The sequence below is a fragment of the Sorex fumeus genome, unplaced genomic scaffold (genome assembly GCF_029834395.1).
Source record: "Sorex fumeus unplaced genomic scaffold, SorFum_2.1 ptg000030l, whole genome shotgun sequence".
Taxonomy (NCBI): Eukaryota; Metazoa; Chordata; class Mammalia; order Eulipotyphla; family Soricidae; genus Sorex; species Sorex fumeus.
Window position 1 is genome coordinate 25,929,512 of NW_026606087.1, and position 14,294 is coordinate 25,943,805.

General features: G+C 37.1%; 1 non-coding gene across 1 annotated transcript; it reads right to left on the bottom strand.

Annotated features, from left to right (window-relative positions):
- Positions 1–6,775: 6,775 nt before the first annotated feature.
- On the bottom strand, positions 6,776–6,877 carry LOC130025615 (U6 spliceosomal RNA). The gene has a single exon (XR_008792749.1). It is a non-coding gene; the product is annotated as a U6 spliceosomal RNA (small nuclear RNA).
- Positions 6,878–14,294: the final 7,417 nt, after the last annotated feature.

The window sequence follows — 14,294 nt, forward strand, 5'->3', positions numbered from 1 at the left end:
CATGCAGATATTTTAGAATTAACTTTCCTCTTCTGTATCTGTTAAGCTGAGATTATTGCAAACCCCTACACACAGAGGGTAGGAGAGACAGAGAGAGACAGAGAGAGAACCCCTAAGGATCATTGTTAGTGCAAAAGAAAAGTAAAATTTCTTCCTGCACTGATGGGATTTTGAGAATTGTATGAAAGATTTGCTTACAAAACTAGGAAGGTTAAGAAGTTAAAGTTTATTGTACAGTTCAAATAGATGGTCCAGATTCCTCCCTATTGTCTAGGCCTCTCCTTTTCCCATATCCGACATCCCTCATTCTGTCTTACAATACACTGACCATTGTATGACTTTCTAAATCCTGTCCCTGATCATCTACTCACCTCTGGAGTATTTTGGCCCTACACTGTTCTATATTCAGTGCATGCTTTCCTACTCTGAAACTTTGCCATCAGAACACTCTAGAACTGTACCCCAGTGGTCTCTTAACATTTCAGCTTTCCTTAGTCCTGGCCATGGACATAGTGCACCTGTGTATTGGAACTCTCTCAGCTGTATCCCAGCAGTTCCTGTCCTGGGATTGATAGTCTCTGACTATGGTCATGGTACTCATGGTTAAGATTCCTATGCTTAGCATCTTGTCACCACCTGGTTGTTTGAGACCTGCCCCAATCTTCTGTCTCTCTACGTTTCTGAGCTCTGCCTGCATTCAGACATATGTCCAGGCACATAAATCCTATCTGATTCTTCAGTCTATGTGGGACATAAAGAGGGAGGCTAGAGAAAGAGAGAGAGAAAAAGAAACAGTGAGAGAGCAGAGGAAAAGAGAGAGAATAACTGGAATTATTCCATTATCTAATTTGATCAGATTCAGTTTGATGGGTGAGAATTAAATCAACCAACCAACTGAATTCACCTGGCACTCCACCCTTACGCTCCCACTGTATCAGCGTCACACTAAATTGTTGAAACCCTAGTGATAAAGAGATGAGACATATGGACACAAAACTATGTGACTACGAATATTCATTTAACCAATTCATTTATAACTAAAAGCACTAAACAACCTAAATGTCCATCAACAGGTGATTAAGTTTTAAAAACTCTTGCTACAGATGCCAAGAGTTCTGTAGAAGAGGTAAGTCTCTTGCTCTGTGTGCTGCCAGCCCCGGGCTGAATAATTGCACCACATTCAGTATCTTGAGCACCTCCAAGAGAAATCCCTAAGCAAAAAAGATAGGAGTAAGCCTGAGCATCAGGGAATGTGACTCAGATACAAAAACAAGAAATAAAAAGAAAGATAAAACAAACTCTTGCTGTGCACAACAATGTGAGTGAACTAAAGAAGAAAAGAGAGTAACCCGAACCAAATATAGTTTATAATTCTATACTGTAAAATGCCCCAAAATTCTATTTTTCAGACAGTTTGTTTAGGAAAAAGGTGTATTTTATTGGAGGGTTTCTAAAACCGGGTTGAGTTCAGATCACCCTTTAATCAAAGACTATTATAAAAGGAAAAGATATTATAAAGATCCTTATACCTTTATAACAATGATGGGTCTCATTCTCCTAAAGAGCCTTGAATATAATCTCAGGGCTAGGATGAAGGAGACGTCACTGGGGCCTGCTTGAGGCAATCGACGAATAACAGGATGATTTGTGATTTGTGATACCCTATAAAGTAAAATATTAAAAATCTTATAAAGTTCCTTTCCTAGCTATTTTGAACTAATCATCTTAACTCTGTACTAATAAGCTTAACTCTTTTCTAAGTTTAAGGAAGAACTTAAATATGCATGGAGGAATCTACGTTTACTCAGAATTCATAGGGGAATTGCATACATGTCCTCTTATCTCCCCGACTATCTACCATTGTTTGTCTTGATCACTTGATCACTTGACTTCCCGTTAATCATCGATTTGCTAGAGCAGGCACCAGTAATGTCTCCATTACTCCCTGTCACGTGCTAGTGTAGCCCAATGGCATCTCTTCATTCTAGGAACATGAAGAGCCTCAAACCAATCGTTCAGGGTTTGATGAAGAACTCTGACCACCTTGTAGGTGAGGTGGGCAGCCATGCGGTCTTTTGACGTCCCATGGAATCCAGTCAGTAACAGCTCTACTCCAATGGTCGTCTTCAAATCTCATTACCCGTCCAGCCCATCTGAGTTTTGACACCTTGGCAAACAATACAGCATCCCTGATTCTTGATCGTCAACAGAGGTCGGAACTCCGAATTCTTTCTCTCATTTGAGTGAAACGTGATACTCCAAGCAAAGCTCTTTCAATTTCTCTTTGGGAGACCTGAATAGAGTTCTCATCCTATTTTAGTAGGGCCCAGGTCTTTGAGGTGTATGTTAATGCAGGAAGAACAGTGGCATCAAAGAGATGAGCCTGGTGCCTGAGGTTCTTCGTCCTCTTAGCTATTTCTTAGATGCTCTTGAAGGTGTTCCAAGCTGCTCTCTTCCTCCTGCGCAACTCAGGTGCCAGGTCATTCATCATGTTGAGTTCTCGACCTAGGTACACATAACTGTTGCATTCGGAGATGGGCGGTCCATTGAGAGCAAAAGGAACATCAGGAACGAGACTGTTTCTCATAAACATTGTCTTTGTGAGATTTAGCTGTAGTCCGACCTTTCCACACTCACAGTTGAAGTCAGCCAGCATTTGTGTCACTTGGCTAATGTTTGGTAGCACAGCGGGTAGGGCGTTTGCCTTACAAGCGGCCAACATGGCCGACCCAAGTTCGATTCCTCTGCCCCTCTCGGAGAGCCCGGCAAGCTACCGAGAGTATTCGATATGCCAGACACAGTAACAACAAAGTCTCCAATGGAGATGTTACTGGGCCCGCTCGAGCAAATCGACGATCAACGGGAGGGCCTTTACTTTACTTAATGTTTGGTGTTTATTAGAATGATGTCATCAGCAAAGCGGAGGTGGTGTAGTTGCCGACAGTCTAACTTCACTCCCATTCCTTCCCATTCCATTCGTTACATGATGTTCTCGAAAGTGGCACTGAATAGTGTCGGTGAAATGGTATCACCCTGCCAAACCCCTCTCTTGACATTGGTGATCACTTCTTTGTAGAATAGTGAGATCCTGGTAGTGAATCCATAATACAGCTCATGAAGGATCATGATGTATTGAGTTTGAATGCCCTGATTGGCTAGTTCTTCGATGACCGCTTCTGTCTATACTGAATAAAAGGCCTTCTTTATATCAATAAACATTAGACAGAGCAGCCTCTTGAACTCCCGAGAAACCTCAATGAGCTTGGTTATCATGTGAATATGGTCGATCGTGCTGAATCCTTTGCGAACCGGCTTGTTCACATGGTTGTCATTTATCTAGTGTTCTGCCAATCCTATTCAGGATGACTCAAGTGAACAGCTTGTAGATGACAGACAATAGGGCGAGATAGGGAGAGAATTGCCAATGTCGTGGATGTCTCCCTTCTTGTACAGTAGTACAGTCCTGCTGGTTTTCCACTGGGATGGAACTTGCATTCAGACAGGTAGTGTGTGAAGAGCCGAGGCAGTGTATTGATGAGTATTTACAATGGGTCTCATTCTTTGTCTTAGCTGAAGTTATTAAAGATAGATGTCTAAATCCACTGGGCAGGGGCAGGCAGATGGCTATTGTTCAGCATATATATATATATATATATATATATATATATATGTACATATATATATTATTGCAGGCAGAAAGGCAGATTGGGGGACCTGGTAATGAATTTTTAAAAAGTAATAAAACTAAGAAGAAATGGCCTATCCCTTAAGTAGTCCATAGGAATAAATAAAACATCCCATTAAGATGCAAGTTCTGAGCTCTTTAGGACATGAAGAAAACTGGGCCCACCCAAAGACGGGTGGACCCCTGAGTAAATGAGATTTTTCAGGAGAATCTAAAGACCATAATAATAAGAAAGGATCATCAAGAGAGCACTGTTTCTTGTTTGTTTGTTTTGTTTTTTCTCTATGTCCAGATTAATTTATGTGTGTGGAGAATTCTAAACCAAGACAATCTGGAAAAATTGTATATAACTCTCCCAAAACACATTCTCTGATTTTTCATTATGAGAAAATCCCAGATATTTCTTGAACATATATTTATTTCCTCTCCCACATCTGAGTAATTTTATTTCAATAAAATTATTTTTCTACACCACTGAAACTTCTCTTAAAATTCTTTTTGTGTGTGTGTGTGATGGAAGACTACATTCCTGAGAGGTTCTTGTGAAGTGAGGACAAAATTTCCCCTTCATGTGAAGAACAAGTCCTGGCTCCAGCTGGTTCTATAGACCCTGAGTCAATCAGTGCTGACTTAACTAGTCTTAACCCATGTTACTCTTTCCCTGGATTTTATCTTCTGGGTTTAATACCCAACATCTAGAGATGCAACTGTTAAACCATGTGATAGAACTATTACCTTATCTTATACTCTTTTATGATAAGACTTTTAAACCATTCAACATTATCTCACATACTGACATATATTTTTCTTAATTTTATTGAATCACCGTGAGATAGTTACAAGGTTTCATGTTTGGGTTACAATCACACAATGATCAAACACCATCCCTCCAAACAGTGCACATTCCCACCACCAATATCCCTGTTATACCCTCCCTTTCCCACCCTCACCCTGCCAACATGGCAGACATTATTCCCCATAATCTCTCTCTACTTTTGGGCATTATGGTTTGCCATACAGACACTGAGATATTATCATGTTTGGTCCATTATCTACTTTCTGCACACATCTCCCATCTCGACCAATTCCTCCAGTCATCATTTTCTTAGTGATCCCTTCTCTATTCCAGCTGCCTTCTACCCTTTGCTCATGAGGCAAACTTCCAGGTATAGAGCAATCTATCTGTCCTGTGTATCTACCATCCTTAGGTGTCAGCCTGATGTTATATTGTTTTATACTCCATAAATGAGTACAGTCCTCTGTCCCTCTCTTTCTGACTCAGTTCACTTAGCATGATACTCTCCATGTCTACACATTTATAAGCAAAGTTTATGACTTCACCTCTCCTGACAGCTGGATAGTATTCCATTGTGTACATGTACCAAAGTTTCTTTAACCAGTCATCTGTTCTAAGGCACTTGGGTTGTTTCCAGATTTTGGCTATTGTGAACAGTGCTACAATGAACATATGGTACAGATGTCATTTCTATTGTGCTTTTTTGCATCCTCAGTATATATTCCCAGAAGTGGTATTGGGGATGGAAGCAAACATAAACAAATGGTACTACATCAAACTAAGATGCTTCTGCACTTCAAAAGAAACAGTGACCAAAGTACAGAAAGAGCCCACAGAATGGGAAAGAATATTTACCCAATACCCATCTGATATGGGATTAATATCCAGAATATACAAGACATTAGTAGAATTATACAAGAAAAAAAAACCCTTCCCAATCAAAAAATGGAGAGAAAAAATGAACATAAGTTTCCTCAAAAAAGAAATACAAATGACCAAAAGGCACATGAAAAAATACTCCACATCACTAGCCATCAGGGAGATGCAAATAAAAACAACAATGAGATATCATCTCACACCACAGAGATGGGCACACATTCAAAAGAACAAAAGCAACCGATGCTGGCATGGATATAGAGGAAAAAGGATGCTCTTTCATTGTTGGTGGAAATGCCCACTAGTCCAGCTTTTCTGGAAAACAATATGGACAGTCCTTCAAAAACTAAAAATTGAGCATCCATATGACCCCACAATACATACTGACATATTTTTTAAAAACTCAATAAATATGACAGACAGTGAAGACAGGAGGGCTCAATAATTTTCACTCTCTCTGATATCATTTCCTTCAGTACATAACATTCTGAGTAAGCCTCCATTTTAAAAAGCACTCTAAATAATACTAACTTCAAGACTTGCTGAAACTTATGTTTATTTTTATAATTCTCTTAAAATTAAACTACTAGTTATTTCTAGTTTCTGGCTGTTATTTTTCCTTACTTTCCTCAAGTAAGTAATCAATACCAATGAATTTAAATAAAATTTAAATAAAAAATTATTTATTAAATGATATATTATTCTAAATTATTATTTTTGAATATATATTAGCTTAGTATGGAAAAAATTCAAAATGAGCAGGTAATATATTACACATACAAAATAATTAATACTTAGCACATTTATAAATTTAATAAACTATTTTTTTAATTTTCGGGGCACCAAACCCAGTGTTGCTCAGGAATTACCTCTGGCTCTGAAGTCTGGACTCAGTCCTGTGAATTTAGGGACTACATGGATTGCCAGGTACTGAACCTAGGTTTACCACATGTAAGGCAAGAGTCCTGTGCACTGCACTATCATTCCTACTCCTAAATTCAATACATCTATAGGACAAAATGACAGACAATCCAACTAATATGCACAAAGGTTTTTCTGACCTATTTTTGTCCTATTTTTAAAGGCAAATTATGAAGTCAAAGGAAATAAATTTTAAAAATATAACACAATTTACACTTTTTCCCCCAAAGTCAATTATATGGGAATCAGCATAACATAGGAAATGAAAGACTTTTATAAATAAAATTATAATCACTATAATATATGATACAAGAAAATAAAATCAGATTCCTTGATCATAGTTTGGAAGACTCAACATTGATTAAATATCCATTCTGCCAAAAGTGCTATCCAGATTCAAGCAATTTGCACAAAAATTCCTATAGAATTATTTTCTACTATGCAACAGAGCTTTAGCTAGAAGAATGAAAATATGGAGCACTTCATCTGTCTTAAAGGAAAATATGGGACAATTCAAAATTGCATGCATCTTTTCTCAGGAGTCATGTTAATCCTCTCTGAACTCTTCCAATTTTACTATATTTGCTGCAAAAATGCAAACTTTTTTTGTTATTCATTTTGGGGTTTGGAGTAAATTTATAAAGAGTAAAGTTTATAAAGAGTAATGCAACTCTTTGAATAGCTGAAACAATCTTGAGAAAAAATAATACTGGAAGCAATGCTTTCTTTGACTCAGAAATATACTATAATGCTGTAGTAATTAACATTGGTACATAACATAAAGTAGTATTATCATTAAAGTAGAATAGAGTTCAAGACTCAGATATGAAAACTCAGACCTATATATGTTAACAAAGAAATTAAATAAATAAAATAGAACAAGAAACTCTTCTTTAAGAATTCATGATAAGAAAAACTGTTAAACAAATGAGAAGGAGGAAGAGAAAGAGGAAGACGAGGAAGACGAGGAAGAAGAGGAAGGAGAAGGAGAAGGAGAAGAAGAAAACGAAGAAGAAGAAGAAGAAGGAGGAGGAGGAGGAGGAGGAGGAGGAGGAGGAGGAGGAGGAGGAGGAGGAGGAAGAATATTACATATTCTCTTTATCTGATACTTTCTGTGTTGGTCTGGGTAATTGTGCAGTCCCCAGAAGACAGAATCTGTATTTGTGTGCTTCACTATCTGTTCAATATTTAATAATAGGCATTAGGATATGTTGTACATTTAAAAAATATTTGGGGTTAGAGTTATTGTACAGGGTATAAGGAGCTCATTGCATGTAGTCATTCCTGATTCAATCCCTGGAACCTCATATCATTCCCTGAACACTATTAGGACTGATTCCTGAGCACAAAGCCAGAATAAACCCTGAGCGTCACCAAATGTAGTCTCAAAAACAACAACAAAAAAATTTTTAAAAAGTTTGTTATATTAATAGATTTGTTAATTTTTTTTAAAAAAATGTACTACTTAAGATGTAATCAGGTGAATAAGATTGTCTTTGAAAAGATTATAACAGAGATATGTATTTAGCTCAAGAATTGACTAAAATATTAAAATGATAATAATAGAAAATCATATCTCAGACTGAAGACTTGTTCCTGGATAGCATGCTCCATAGGTTTTGTCAAATTACTTGAAGTTGATAACTGCTTGTCTGTGATATGAGGCTTTATGGCCTCAAACATAGCAAACACACACACACACACACAAACACAGAGTATTTTCAAGGGCAAAATGACTTTGTTTTTATTTCTAAATCCAGTGACAGAATGCACATACAATATTACTTTTCTAAAATCATTTAAGATGATTAGATTCAGCCAAACAAATATCTATATTAGACCAATAACACCAAATCACCAATGCCCTGAATCAGCTCAGTCTAGCTGCTCATTTGGACTGGATCTAATTACAGACTGGGGGAGATTTGGATGAGAAAGTCATGGTGATTTTACCAATCTTTTCTAGGACTGAGATTTTAATTCCTTGGCATTGATTCATAATATCTTTTTTTCAAGATGACATTTAATTTGATTGTTGAAGAATTGAGTATATAATATGTAGGGATAACAAGAATGAGCATCCTTCCCATTCATCCGTCCATCCATCTAATATTAAAGATATGAAAAAATCTTTGCCTAGAGGTATGAAAGTGTAAATTTAAAAAGACATTGGTACTACAATGCTCCAAAGTAGAGGGAGATTATGGGGAATTTTTTCTGTCATAGAGGCAGGAAAGGGTTGGAAAGGGGGGGTGTATACAGGGGATATTTGTGGTAGGGAATGTGCACTGGTGGAGGGATGGGTGTTTGATTATTGTGTGATTGTAATCCAAACATGAAAGCTTGTAACTATCTCATGGTGATTCAATAAAATTTTTAAAAAGACACTGTATCTTAACTGATTTACCTTGTTAATGATAGAATAATAGTTTACATAAAGAAAACATCAAATTAAAACATTCACATATGTAGAAGTCTATAACAGAACACAAAAGTATAAATGTTCAGTTATGCTGGGACTCTGGGTGAGCACCAACTGGACTAGATCTTGAGCACTCCTGAAAGGCCCTAAGTAGGATCCTCAGTCGCCTCAGTATTTAAAAGCACAGGACAAAATCTATGGTATGATATAAAAATAAACAACTGGCATCAAAGAAGAAAGGATTCAGCATAACTTACAGAAAAACTTAGTTACTTGCTCCAAGGTCACAAAGCAAAGTGCTGAGTCCGGAATGAGAACCCAAGTCAAATTGGTCTCAGCCCCATGTTTTTATAAAATGCACTGGAAATATATCGTCAGGGGCCCCAACCTGAAGGCTGTGCAAGATCATAGCACAACCCAGTCCTGCCCCTGATAACTCTGTTTTTCTCTTGCATGGATGGAAATGTAACATATTCTCCTCCCCAAAAGGACAGAGTTCAATGTCTTCTCTGTGGGCATGTAGTTTCATCCTAAACCCTCCCGGTGGCTGAGCAGATGTCCTGCCAGATGGTAGCCACTTGGCCCTGGTCCCTATTGTGGCAGGCAGGCCAGGCCAGTTGACTTGTAATGGTTGTAAATGTCACTATCTCTCCTAGATCAGACAGCTGGACAGAAAGCCCAGAAAAATGGAGATGTTGGCCATGGAACACACGATCTTTCTGCCCAAAGGAAAGAAAATCAGTGTTTCAATACACATTGGGATTATGCCTTCAAAAAAGTTCTTTTTATTGTCCAGAGGCTCTAGTAACCTGGAAAATATGAAAAATATAAAATAAAAGTGTAATTTTTTTTAATTGCAAACATTTGTGGTTAGTTCAGATGTCTTGTTACCCAAGTTTTCCTGGTCAATCACCTACATATTTGTTTGCCTTTATTTTTATAATTACTTGTCACTCCTTGTGAATACGTCACTTATATTTCCTAATATTAATAAAAAAAACTCTGTTCTCCAGATAGTCACACCTATAAAGGGGGGGGCATATGTCAATGCTGAAAATAAGGCTAATATAAAACATGCCTATGCAGATCAATATATGACAAGTCCTACAATGGCCTAAAAGAGAAATCAACAACTTTCTTATTTCACATTTTTCATTGAGGAAGAAATACATTACTTCAAAATATAAGTAAACTTAACTAGGCAGGCATAAATTTGAAGTAAAAATTTCCTAAGAATTAAGATTTATTGCTTTGGATAGCAATAAATAATCCAATAAGATCAATGTGCAGAAATATTTATAGTAACTGTATGAGTTTGCTTTTCCCATGTAGCAAACTGTGCCTAAGATCAAATGTACAAAACAATAAACAGTGGGGTTCTGGTTTTGTCTTCCAGACTTGCTCACTCATCATTTCAGAGGACTCTACTAAAGAAAGCACAATTTAACAGGAACAGCTCTGAGTAATTGTACCTTCATCTCTTAGAATTAAAAGAATACTTTAAGCATCTTATTCTTGTGGTTATTGCAAAAGTACAAGGGCAGTTAGCCCTTATTTGTAGTTTTTGAGATGTTATTTTGATTACCTATGGTAATATCTCTATAGACAAATCATGCCAATATGGTTGGACAACAAAGTAGAGAGTGAGTCCCATGATCAATGGGAAACCACTTTTTTGCATGAGTGCAAAAATAAGTAAAACATTGATGACACTATACATGGGGAATAGCTCTAATGTGGTATGAAAAGGAGGTATAAAGCATATCATAGCGGAAACTAATAAACACAAACACTGGCCTCCAGTTGTTCATCGATTTGCTCTAGCGGGCCCAGTAAGGTCTCCATTTTTTGAGAATTGTTGTTACTCTGTTTGGCATATTGAATATGTCATGGGGAGCTTGCCAAGCTTTGCCGTGTGGGCAAGATACTCTTGGTAGCTTGCCGGGCTCTCTGAGAAGGGCAGAGGATTCGAACCTGGCTTGGCTAGGCTGGCTGGGCTCAAGGCAAATGCCCTACCACTGTGCTATCACTCAAGCCCAGCAGGAACTATAGGAACATGCTAATGGATTTTTCACACCATCCGATCTTAAAGGCAAGGATGGGATGCGTTAAAGAATTTCAGTAAGTACAAAGCAAAATTAGATTTATGTTTGAAGAAAATCTCTTCAGTCTCTATTAGAATCAGCAGATTCTGGTGGTTATGCAAAATAGAAACAAACACAAAGAATCTTCAATTGAAGGCATTTCAATAGGATAGGAGTAACAGAGACAATGATTTGGGTGCTATATTAAGGGAAAAAATGGCATAATATATTGTACCTGCAAATATCCATGTAAACACCAGAACTCCAGGAAAAAGAACAGTATAAGATTTTTATTTTAATTATTTTGGCTAATATAATCTACACACACACAAACAAACACACATACACATGCACACACAAATTCAAGGACACAAGATGCATAAGATTTACAGGAAGAAAGTAACAGTACAGTAGATCATGTTTAGAAATTAGCAGATTTTGAGGTTTTTTTTCCCCTTGGGAAGAAAATGGCCTGAAGATTATTAAAATTGATAGGAAGAAATTTCTAGTCTAGAGATACAATAGCAAGAATGGCCTTAAAAGGACAGGACTACATGATGGGGCCGAAGTTACAAGGGTACTGACATTGATAACTTGGATCGTATGATCATAAATCCTTCATCCTGCTTCTTTGGAACTGCTTGTCAGAGGAAGCATTACAACTTTTTTTTAGCAAGAAAGAATAAGCAAAAGCTCAATCAGTAGCACTGGGAATCTAAGACTTGTTGCAAGTTATATTTTCGCAAGAAATATAGACATTATAGACTACTATCAAAGAAGCTGATGGCCTGCCAATTTCAAGATTCCTACCTTGTCTATACCAAAACTATTCTCTATTTTTCAAGTAATAAGATAGATGTTTCACCCCCTCCTTATAGTTGTATAATTAAATACCCCCTCAAAAAATAAATAGGGACAGTGAGGTACAGCTGAGCATTGTTCCTAAATATCTCTTAGTAAATGCTATAGTAAAACCTTTTCATTCTTGCAAAAGCCTGTGCAACTGTTCTTGGCTTTCTGATATAACAGGAAATGCACCTATATTTGGATTCAAAATTTGAAAGTGATTGGTTTTACATGATTGTGTATGCTGTAAGTTTATCAGTGAGACAGAGCATAAAGATTGATAAAGGCTTAGAATTTTCATTAGAGTTTATTTTTACGTTATTTTGAGAATCAGAGGTGACCCCTGAATTCCAGCTCAGAAAAATCAGACAGCACACATAAGGCAATTTAAGGCTACAATTCATAGTCGCTGAGGATTTCAAAATGATTTGACTATTAAGAATCACGGAAGTGAGCTGTTGAACTTCTAATTTCAATTTTAAAAAATGAACAGAGGAAAAAATAATGAAAGAAAGGATGAAGAAGAGAATATCTCTTCAGGGACTAAAGAAAGACTAAATTCTGGATCAGGAAGGACTTGATTGCTAGAGTCTTTGTTAACCTGGAGAGTTGAAAATAGGCCTTCAGTAGAGTACCATTGTACCTAAAGATAGAGTACCATTCGCCCATTGACCTAAAGGCTAAAGAACTGCGGAAAAAGCAACAAGATAATGCAAATGCCATAACTTTTGGTCAGTGCCCATTTCTCAGTCCCATGTTAGGCATCAGCCCCGTTGATTCCAGCCTATCTGGGATGTGAGTTTTATAGAAACCACCAAACCCTATCCCTGGCTCAGGATCTGTTTGTGAAAACAAAAGTTAACTCCAGGCCAACAGGCAGTTGTTAAGAACTGGAACTTGACGAAAAGTGGTTTGATGTCATTAAAAACCATAATTACCAGGAATTTCTGGTGAGTGAAAACTGAACAAAGAATCTGGCAGTCTCACTAGCACTTAAACTTTAGAGAAAAGCAAATGCCTAATTTTCAAAAGGGAAAGTAGTTCTTGTTTACTGATACTCTGAACCTTGAATAGTATCTTACAATGAATAAATAAATAATGTCATATAAGTGAATAGATGCCGTTCTCCAAAATACCCAAGAACTCTTTCCTTTCAGACTTAAATGCCACCCATTTCTGAAACATGTTTTCTCCTCTAATGATCTGCCTGTTTTCTTTCAAAGAAAACACTGAGTCCTCTTTCCTAATTAATTCATTCTATTGCCAGTCGTTCACCTCAAGTGTGAGGCATTTTGAAATCTCAGATACAGTATAAACTGCTTTATTATTATTTTTTCAGTTCTGTGGTGCCAAGTAAATTTGGTCATAAACTGAAACTCATAAACCCTGATTTAAAAGCTATAATGCCTACGCTGTGAATGTTAGAGGCACAGCAAGATGATGCAATACCTAAAAGTCCCTATTTTAGTTAAAAGTTACATTAATGATTTCATCCTTCATAGCTGCCCAAAGAAGCCTGAGAAAGAAACCTTCAACTCTTACATCGTTTTCTGTCTTAAGGGTAATGAACCATATGTGTAGACAGCTGTACTGTCTGTAAACTATGGTCATTAATTAGACAGGAGACAGGACACTTCCAGAGAGAGATGGGTGGAGGGAAAGGGGTAAGACTTTGAAAAGTCATAGCAATTATTAATAACAAAAAGGGCAAGGAAAAGGGTAAAATACTTGTCCTCCATATTTCAAACATATTGCATTGCCTATAGCAATGAAAAGGTAAAAAGGTCTGGAAATCATGATGTATTTTTGACCTGACTATGAAGCTAGAATTACTCCAAACTGAACATATATAGGTCTACAAAGAAATTTCTGAGCAAATACTAAACTGTCATTTTCCAAAGGAAATGCACACCAATTTAGTCTTAAAGACTTACAACTGTAGTGCAAAAATAAAGCAAAGGGTAGAAATCAAAAAGGAGAGCTCATTAGGTGTGAATACCACCTAAAAATCTTTGAAATATAAGGTGTGCATCTCTAACTCAGATATAAGAAACACGGGTGATTTTGAGTAGCTTTAAGTGGGACACCCAAAACAAGGATAGAGTATGTGACTATTACTGATTCTATGCTTAAAGACCTTAAGAAGTTTAGGGGATTTTTTTGAGGAGGTGGGGATGAAACACCCAGTGGTTTACAGGGCTTACTCCTGACTCTGCTTTTAGGCATCATGTCTGGTGGGCTCGAGGGACTTCGTATGGTTTAAGGGATCTAACCTGGATCAGTCATATAAAATATAAGTGCCCTACCCATTATAACATTTCTCCAGCCTCTTACTGTGACAATTCTAAAGACAATAGCGATCCGAATAAAGGAGTAAGTCTGATCCAAGGTGCTGTGCCTGTGGTATTCTTAATCATTTTATGGGACACACTGGGCCTCTCTGAAAACCTAAATCAAACTAAATAGGGAGAGAGAAATATGGAATATGCAGAAGCACTTATTTTTTTGGAACCTTTTGCAATAACCACTAATTAGTCACCATACAATTTCTGGAGTGTGAAGTATCTGTATCAGAAATTGCATGCATGCAATAAGGTCAAATATTGCATCTGTATATAGAATATTGTTGTCCTATGTACCATATAATGACTAGTAAAACTTAAA